Genomic DNA, 9,406 nt, shown 5'->3' with positions numbered 1-9,406 from the left:
GGAGTTGGGCGGCAAGGGTATACAGTAAGAGCTCAGGAGGATTAATGTGAGGGGCATTCCGATCGGGAAGGCAAGGCTGCGCCGGAAAAGTGGGGAGGGGTTGAAATCGGCGGTAAAGCCTGGGAGAGCGTGCACAGCCTAAAAAAGTTTTTATGATGGTTCCGTGCATAAAATCTCATCGTTGGCATTGGTTGCTGCAAAAATGGAGAGGCAGGATTTAATCAAGGTGTCAGCCGCAGGGGCATCCCGGATTCGGGCGAAGCGTCCGGAATTCCTGAGATGTCTGAAACGCGGAGGCGGCCTCTTCCCCACCCCCGCCGCGGCCTCCGTGGGCATTTTCCGGCGAGGGGGGCACGCGAGCCCTTCGAAGAACAGTTGAAACGCGCGGCCCTGCGGTCGCCCTCCCGCGGCCGGCGCGCTCCCCGGAGATGAAGGTGAGAGCCCCGGCCGCGGAACCAGGAGGTGGGCTTCCCGGGTCCCCGCGCGGCCGCAGAGCCCCGTCCCCTCCCCCCCCCCCCCCCCGGCGCGGGCGGGGCTGCGGGCGCACGACGCGGAAGCGCGGGGTTCCGGGGGCGGCGGCGCGGAGGCCGCGCGCGCTCCCCGGGCCGCAGTCGGCGCGGGCGCGGCGCGGGCGCGGGCGTGGGGCGGGGCGCGGCCGGGAGGCCTGGGAGGCGGCGGGCGCTCGCGCACACGCCGGGCCGCCGCCTCACCCCCACCTTCCCTATCCTTCCCTTTCCTCCCTCGGCCTGGCCGTCCCCCTCCTCTCCCCTCCCCCGAGCGAATCACGCGCCCTCCTCTGACACTCGTAGCGGGCTCGAGCTCCGAATTTATCCTTCACGTGACCTGAGGGGGTTGGGTGGTTGGTTGGGGACGTAGGGGGAGAGGGAAAGGAGGGAACGGAATCTGCCGTTGCCCGAGCAACAGGCCCCGCCCGCCGGCTTGGGGCCGGGGGGCGGGAGGAGGACGTCAGCACGTCAGCCGGGGTTTTGCGTTTTGATTGACAGTTGCTATAGCGACCGGGTCGGTCCGTCGCCATTTTGTTGGTTGGTTTTTTTTTAAACCCTTTCGCTTCCCGCCCGAATAATAATAAAAAGCCCCATTGGAGTGAGGCGGGGGTGGCGGCGGCAAGAGCGGCGGGGGGATCCGGGGAGACTGCTGCCGTCGCTGCTGCTGATCGCGGCCCAGGTCGGGCTCAGGGAGCGGACACCTCGAGCGGGGGGTGCGGGCGCCGCCGCCGCCGCCGCCGCTTCTGCTGCTGCTGTTCCTGCTGCTGCTGTTGGTGCCGCTGCCGCCGCCGGCGAGCGGGCGGGACCGGTGTGAGTGTGAGAGTGTGTGTGTGAGTGAGCGTGTGCGAGGGCGAGTGTGCGTGCGTGTGTGTGTGAGTGTGTGTGTGTGTGTGTGTGTCTGTCTGTGCGGGGACTCGGGGGCGGGCGGTTCGGGCTCTCCTGGCGGAGGAGCCGCCGCCGCCGCCGCCGCTCGGGCCCCGGCGCTTCTCGCTGCGCAGGTTTGGAGCGCGCGCCATTTTGTGAGATTTACAAAATCCTCCTCGGGAAGAAGCCGCCGGGAGCGGCCGCGACTCGGCGCCCGGCCTCGCCGCCGCCGCCCTCCGCGCCGGGCCGGGCCGCGCGGCCCCGCCGCCGGGAGTCGGGGTCCGGGGACTGCGGTATTTGCCGGGGAGGGGGCTGTCGCCTCCTCGGCCCCGGGCGCCGCTGGAACCGCGGAGCCGGAGAGAGACTGAGAAGGCTGCGGCTCGGCCGCGGAGCCGGGAGCGCCGGGGGCGGAGAGAGGCGGCCGGGGCGGCGCTGGCTGCGGAGGCCGCGGCGGGAGCGCAGCGGCGGGAGCCCGAGGCTGAGACTCACCGGAGGGAGCGGCGCGAGCGCCCCGCCATCGTCCCGGTGAGTGTCCGGCCCGGCCGCGGCCCCGCCCGGCCCGGCGCCCGGCTCCCCCCGCGGCCTGCAGCCGGGCCCGCGCCGAGGCCGGCCGGGCGGAGGGAGGGACCTGCCATTTTAGGAGGAGGCGCCGCGGCCCGGGGCCGGCCGCCGGGGGAGGGAGCCCGACAGGCCCGGTCCCGGAGGAGAGGCGGGTGCGAGCGGAGGGAAAGTTGCGGAGGGTGGGAGCTGGGGCCGCGGCCTCCCGGGAGCCGGGGGCATGGGGGCCGGAGAAAGCGCCAGACCTTCACTGGTCGCCCGAGCGGAGGGGAGGAGGTTGTCTTCCTCCTCCTCCTCCTCCTCCTCTTCCTCCTCATCCTCTTCCCCCAGCTCCTCCCTCGTCCCTCCTCTCGGTCCCCACCAGTGTGGGAACCGCCGGGGTTCTCTGCAAGGACAATGCACGGGTTAAGAAAACGGGGCTGGCTGCTGGGCGAGGCGCCGGGGAAGGTCGGGAGCCGGGTCCCTCAGCGGCCCTTTGGGGTGTGTGCTGGAGCGAGGGCACTCGGCGTGCTCCGAAGTTGTGCAGTGAGTGCAAGTGATCCCGGCCACTGGAGGTGGAGTAATGACCTGTTTAGCAGCCGGAGGAGTTGGTGGTTGAGAATGCGTAAATTATAATTGATACCTGGCTATTGCAACAAAACTTCACAAGTCTATTTACAGGCGCAAACCCGCTCTCGCTTAGATCCACCAAAGCTGCTGAATATCTTAGCGCCTAGCGAAAGGCCCCTCCCTAGTCTGAAATAGTTAAAAATGGCAAAAATCAGTGAGTGATTCCGACTGCTGGTCTGTGCTTTTCGTCCATCCCTAAATTATACGAACCTTGTAATCTAGGTGCAGCCCTTGAATGCCAGCACCGTTTGGTTTTTGAATTCTGCCCAAGTTGTCAGGGTATACCCTTTATAGCATTTTTTCACTCGGATTTTTTAAACAGGAGGACAAAGAGTGCCAGGCAGTCTTCGCAGGGCTTCACACGTATGAACTCGCATTTCCTACCGGTAGGAACTGTTAACCCATTTCACAGATGAGGAAACTGAGCCGTGACTCATCCAAGGTCATACAGCTGGGACTCCAGGAGTCGGAGTCTGTAGCTAGCCTGGGCTCATAATCACTAGGTTATAACTGATTATTACAAACACTGGCAGATTTGGAGCGATCTGTGTGTAATGACTCAGGGTTCTAACCTAGAGACTTTGACCCTGACAGTGTTGAGCGTGGAATTAACTTTGTCATTTGTGGAAATGGAAAGATGGAAAAGAGGCCCTTTTAATGAAACTTGTCATTCCTCCCACCCCCCAAGCTATGTGGACAGTTACTGAATAGAAGGAATTAAAAGATACTTATTGGTGCGTTTTGTTCTTAACACTTAATTTTAATTGTAGGCACTGCTTAAGTATTGATGAGTCATAGCAAAGTTTTGTGTAAAAGTTATTTTTAGGCATTTAAAAATCTTTGAATACTTAGATTTCCTGTATGACCCCTTGTGCTTTACATATACAAAGTGTTTAAGAATGGATATATTTAATACTTTGATTTTGGGGAGTTTTGTTAAAATTCTTAAATTCTCACATTTTGATTGTTTACCTTGAGAGCGAGTATTTTCAGATAGACTATAAATGTGACACTAGAACTGAAATTTCTTGTACTGAAATTTTAAACTGAAGAAGATAGTTTCAAAGAAACACCAGTTAAGAAAAAGTTTACTTGGTTACAGTTAAAATTTTTAATATGCACATGACTTACACTTCAAGTACCCCAGTGCTTTTGGAGGATTGGTCTTGAAATAGCCCTGGTGCTTATGCTGGCTGCCCAAATTCATTTAGAGTTCAAACCTTATCAGAAAAGTTAAGGACTCCTGTTAACGTGTTTACCAAGTTCTAAAACAGTATAAAAAGTTGATAAGAGGCATAAGCTCAGAAATTAATTATTCTGGGGTCACCCGTATGTAAGGGGAAGGCACACTTTAAAAATCTAAAAATGATTTTGATTCGAAGGAATAGACTTGAATGATCATTATTGGTAGGGGTGGGAAGTGGACTGAATGACCTAGTGAGATCTTTGTTATTGGAGTTTGTAAAATAGGTATAAGACAGCTTCTTAAACATATTTTAAAAACATTTTGGTGGAACCTGTTAGAAACTTAAGAGCTAGAATTACTGTGTGCTTGAATTAAAAATGTAACCAGTTAGTCCAGTCTTTAGGAGAACTAACATTCAAAATAAATGGAAATATTCCATTTTAATGCGGTGTCTTGGTTGGGAATGTATATAGTGAAGAAGACCCTTGGTTAGAAATTTTTCCCCCCTCTAGAATGTTGTCAGATGTTTGTCCTGTTAGTTTTAGTTATGGAGAGTTACTGTGTTTATGATTTAAAGATGAGGGGGTAGGGAATGGTAAGTGCAGCAACTGTAGTTAAAGAATTTACGTACATAGGTTTTTGTAGTACCATGAATATTGCCCTGCAAACGCAAAATTCAGGATGACTTACAACACAAGGTATATACAGTGACCTTTGGTATGCATTTTGTTTTGAAACTAAAAGAAAATGCTAATTTGTATCAAATCTTGGGTATTACTTGAAAACTTGTTTTTTTTTTTTTTTAAATAAGAATTAGCTTAGCTAGTTAGATTACTCTGGGGTATTTTCATGTGTGTTTATGGTTGGCAAATACCTAGTTTTGGGAAGAAAATTTGGAAAGAAGTAGCTTTATTATGAGTGTGAAGGGAATTGCCCTATATATATGAGACTGAGAGTAAGGTGCGTAGAAGAGGGGGCGTCATTGGTGACTTTCTTGGCACATGTGGTAAAGGTGTCCTTGTTTCTGCTTTAGCGTTAGCTTCTCTCTTCCTCAAAGAACTTTCACATTTCCTACACCCACACCCCCAGCAGTTTCTCTCATTCCTCCAAGAAAGAAGTGAACCATCTGAACCCAGCACAACCTGAAAACTTCCAGGAAGAGTCCTTATAAAGAACTTAGTTCTTCCCTCACAAAATTTTATTACTCTCACCATTTTGTTGTATTCCTTGTAGTAGTTTCAACTGTGAGCCAAGAGCCTCTACTTTCTGTTGAGTGTTTTGATAGTTTTCCATGTTTTCTATTTAGAAGTAAAGCTACTACTTGAAGTCCTCAAACATGGTCCCCTGAAACTTGGTATAAACACAGTTTGCCCTGTCAAGAGGTATTGTATGACTGACTTGTTTAAGAGCACCTTATGTATACATAGTGATTATGTTTTTAAGAAGGCTTCTTACCACATATTATTTTAACCATTGGGCAATGTTTCGATGGCTAGAGAAGTTATAATTCATAATCCGTGGCTTGCACAATTTTTGAGGATGTTATAAGTTTTTAATTACTTGGAAAACATCAAATTATTTTAAGTTACCTAAAACTTCTCCTCAGTTGGCCCTAAATGAAGAAATTTTTTGAAATCTTGCCTCCAATGTTAAGCTAGAGCCGTAAGGTTTATCGTTCATTACATGAAAATGAGATTTTGGGTTCACGGGAAGAAAGTACTTAATCTAAGGTTTATATTAAGTAATTAAAGGCAAGTCTTGTTTCCTCTTAGGGGCCACAGGCAGCTTAGTTTCTTTCTTTCTTTTTTTTTTTAATTATATGAAAAATGACATGATTTGGAAGTATTGCATTGTGTAGGCCAGCTAAATGTTTTTCAAAAGTTATGCTTTGGCTTTGAAATCCTACTTTCTGAACTGCATAACAAGGTAGAATTTTCTATTGGTGGTAATAACTTACAGTACATTGCATATCTAGAGTGTGATGTCGTTCCTTGTAGACATACTTTTTGCTAATGTGGAACCACTTGGTCTTTTTGACTACTTATTCTTATACCGGAGCTACATACCGTCTCCTCTAGAAGGGGATTTTTAAAGTTCATATAATACTATTAAAGTTTTGACAACACATTTTTTGTTTGAGGGACATATGCATGTATCTAACATACATGATGCATGATAGCTTAAAATAGATTTTTATTCTTGATGAATTGTTGTGAATTTTTATGTTCCCATAGTTAAAATGGTTGTATAAATCAGTGGGGGAGGAGCTTAGGGAACTGGTTTAACATGGAATGAATCTGGTTTTCAACATTACCTCTATTTTACACAACATCCCTGTTCATTAAACAACCCTGTAATTTTTCTGAGTATATCAGATTTCCAATGACAAGAATTTAATCTTTTTCTTTTTAAGGTTTATGGATATTTGTGGTTAGAGTTGGCATCCTTGTATATGTGTTTTGGTAAGAAGATGCTGTGATACCCATCCAAAATCTGCATAATATCTAGTTGTAGATGGCAGTTAAGGCAGCATGATGCTTACAGGCCTGTGAGATGATGCTGGGCAGAGGCTCCAGGGTCAGGCTGATCTGGAATCTCAACAGGGCCTGACACTCGCTGGCAGTGTGATGTTGCCAAGCATTGCTTTCTTTATCTGTAACATGGGGTTGGTGGTGCTTACCATAGGGCTCTGGTGAGGATTGAGGTAACATATACATTTCTTATAGCCGCCTCCTCTCTGTTCTCCCTTCTTCTTCCTCTCCATTCATACTCATCCTTGTGGTCCCAGGATAAATGCTGCTTCTTGAGAGAGGCTTTCCCCAACCTCCAAAACCTCAGTCTAGGTAAGGGTTCTTTAGCTATGGATTCTTATAGGACTCTGCTTTTTTTTTTTTTTTTTTTTTTTAAATAACTCTTACTGCAAATAGCTGTGTATGTTAGTCATACATATTACCAGATAGACTTAATGTCTGTGTCTTCTCTCCTTTAGATTGTGAAGTCCATCTAGACAGGAATAATTCTTTTTTTGATCACGCTTCCAAGACAGCAGGGGTAGATAAGTGTGTATGTTCGCAGAGGGTGGAATGAAGAACCTATATGCCGAGTCCTGTGCTAGTACCACTCCATAATTGTGCAGTGTTGAGTAAAGTCACTTCTCTGAGCTTCAGTGTGTTATGTGCCAAATGTGCATAGCACTAGCTGCCCTGCCCAGGCTTTTGAGAATGTGGAGTGAGATACTGGAATGAGGTGCTTTGCAGAGGTGTAAAATGCTGTATAAACCTAAGTTGGTACAGTAGCAATAATTTTAGTAGTGGGATTACCCTAGAATTTATAGAGTTTCAACTTTACTGAATTAGTAAGTAGCTATTACTTAATATTTGTTATAAATTTAGACTTTATGCATTAATTAGAACACAAGATTGGGTCTTTGTTCTGATTAAATACAGTAGGTTAAACAAGTTTATTTTTCTGTCATGTAAGTAAGTTTAAAGCTGATGTAGTGGCTCTGTGCTGGAAGGGACCTTGGTTCCTTCTGTCTTGTTGCTTTCCTTTGCTTAGGAAACACCATTTTCTATGTGATTCCAGACTGTTTCCCACCATATCTACCATCTGGAAACAGTTGTAGGGAAAGCACATCCCCTCTTTTAAAAGATAAACCTGGAAGTTGCACACCTGACTTTGTTCACATATGTTGGTCAAAACTTGGTCAGGTGACCACATATAGCTGCAAAGGAGGCTGGGATATGTGGTCTCCGGTAGGTTGGCTATTGGTTGAAAATCTGTTTCTACGGAAGAAGAGGAAAATGGAGAATTATGAAACGTTTCCTGTCTCACTTTGAAATGTTTTGGAAGAAACGTACAGAAATAAATCTTGGAAAGACAGTTTACTGTGCTTCTTAATAAGACTTATTTTCCATATTTGGTCATTAGTCTTCTCAACTGTGGTGTGCAAATTTAAATAGATCACTATTCAGTATCTGTAATATATAATTAGATTAGAAAAAATGTAGCTAAACTTTTAGTAGTGAATGAATTTTGGCTCCAATAGCACATTATTTTTACTGACACTTTCTGATAGGTACATGGTTCTTGATTGCTATGACAGTACTGTATATAAACAGTATTTGGAGTCCAAGCTTTTGGATCTTGTTTTGATAGTTTCCTAGAATGTATTCGTAGTGTATGTATTCATACTTATACCCTCAGCAGAACAACACTTGCATCTTGACAGGTTTTCAGTACATGTTTTGGAGTCACTGGCGTTGCCAGGAGGATGATAGCAGCGACGTTTAGAAATGTATTTGCTATCCAAGTATGTCCCTCTTGGAGTTTTGTGGGTTTGAACAAAGAGGAAGATCTAGGATTTTTTTGAACTAGAGTGTTATTGTTAAATCTAGTGGAGACCTGAGAAACTAAAGGACTAAACCAAAGGACTCCCAGAGTGAGCGGCTGGAGGAGGAAGTAAGTAGTGTATGTTTTTCTGACTCCTAGTTCTTCGTTCTTTATATGAACGCGAAAGAGGACCAAGTCCCAACTGGGTTGGGATTTTACAGGGGTATTACTCATTCTCAAATAGCTGTTTTTTATGTGTGAGTTCATTGGTAGTGAATAGTTGGGTCACTTAATTGTCCTTTTAGCTAATAGTCAAATGAACATTTAAGGATGGGAAGTTGAGGTTTTAAAGGTATCGTTAGTGTCAGCGCTGTGGTAGATAGGGTAGTGTATCTCTAGCATGATGGTAGATGGTAAGGTAGGTGCTAGTGTGGCATGATTAGAAGGAACCAAGGTAGGTCTTGTCCCCAAATTACTACTTTGTTTTTCATCTGCAGTTCTCACTGTTGAATTCATTCCTTTAGATGAAGGTAAGAGTTGGATTCCCTGATTTAAAACGGAAATATTCCCAGAGGAATGTACTTTATCTGTTATCAGGTTAACACTCTATTTTTATGAATTAGCTGGCTGTCATTTTAAGAATTGGAGATAGCACCTGCACTAGTAAGAGAACTTTGTCGGGGGGCTCAGTCGTTTAGCGTCTGTCTTCGGCTCGGGTCATGATTCCAGGGTCCTGGAATCGAGCCCTGCATCGGGCTCCCTGCTTGGCAGGAAGCCTGCTTCTCCCTCTCCTACTTCCCCTGCTTGTGTTCCCTCTCTCACTGTGTCTCTCTCTGTCAAATGAATAAATAAAATCTTTAAAAGAAAAAAAAAAAGAAAAAACTTTGTGGGAAGGGGAGGGAAGAGTCGGATATGAGCGCTTGACAAAGGAAGATGAAGGGCATGTTTGAGATGTCAGTTTGTATTATAGTCCTGGAAAGTTCACGGGGGGCTTCTTTTGTGGCCAGATATTGGTAGTATTAGACTGGACTTCTGGCCTCCTGTCACTGAAAGTGTTGGTAATGGGACTGTGGATCTTTAAGCTGAAGACCCACTTGATTGAGTGAGTATTGGGAGTAGAAGGCTTTTTTTCTTAGTGGTTCTCATTCCTGTTTGAGCACTCTGACACCATATCAAACATAATAAGGAATTTTCTGGTCGAGAATTTTAGTTTTGAAAATATCATCAAGTAATATGTGCTCATGGTTTAAAAAAAAAAAAAAAAAAAGCTCAGGCCCTATAAGATGCAGTGGTATCAACCCCCTGCCTCACGCTCCAAAGCTGATAGTTGTTCTTCCTACGAGAAATGTCC

At 46.8% G+C, this 9,406-nt stretch overlaps 1 protein-coding gene across 8 annotated transcripts in view; it reads left to right on the top strand.

The window, feature by feature from the left end:
- The first annotated feature begins 313 nt into the window (after positions 1–313).
- DYRK1A (dual specificity tyrosine phosphorylation regulated kinase 1A) overlaps positions 314–9,406 on the top strand; it is a 141,342-nt gene continuing 132,249 nt past the window's right edge. For 4 of the 8 annotated variants that reach the window (XM_045084507.1, XM_045084504.1, XM_045084508.1 and 1 more), the window contains exon 1: positions 1,763–1,895. The gene's annotated coding sequence lies outside the window, so the exon portion shown is untranslated. Of the gene's footprint in view, positions 435–992; positions 1,186–1,762; positions 1,896–9,406 lie in introns of those variants that run through there. The other 4 variants (XM_004762157.3, XM_045084505.1, XM_045084511.1 and 1 more) reach the window with 4 other exon arrangements.

The sequence above is a fragment of the Mustela putorius genome, unplaced genomic scaffold, assembly GCF_011764305.1.
Source record: "Mustela putorius furo isolate JIRA1106 unplaced genomic scaffold, ASM1176430v1.1 tig00000765_pilon_pilon_pilon, whole genome shotgun sequence".
In the NCBI taxonomy this organism is placed as follows: domain Eukaryota; kingdom Metazoa; phylum Chordata; class Mammalia; order Carnivora; family Mustelidae; genus Mustela; species Mustela putorius.
Note: the sequence above shows the minus strand (reverse complement) of the source record. Positions and strands in the feature narration are given on the sequence as shown.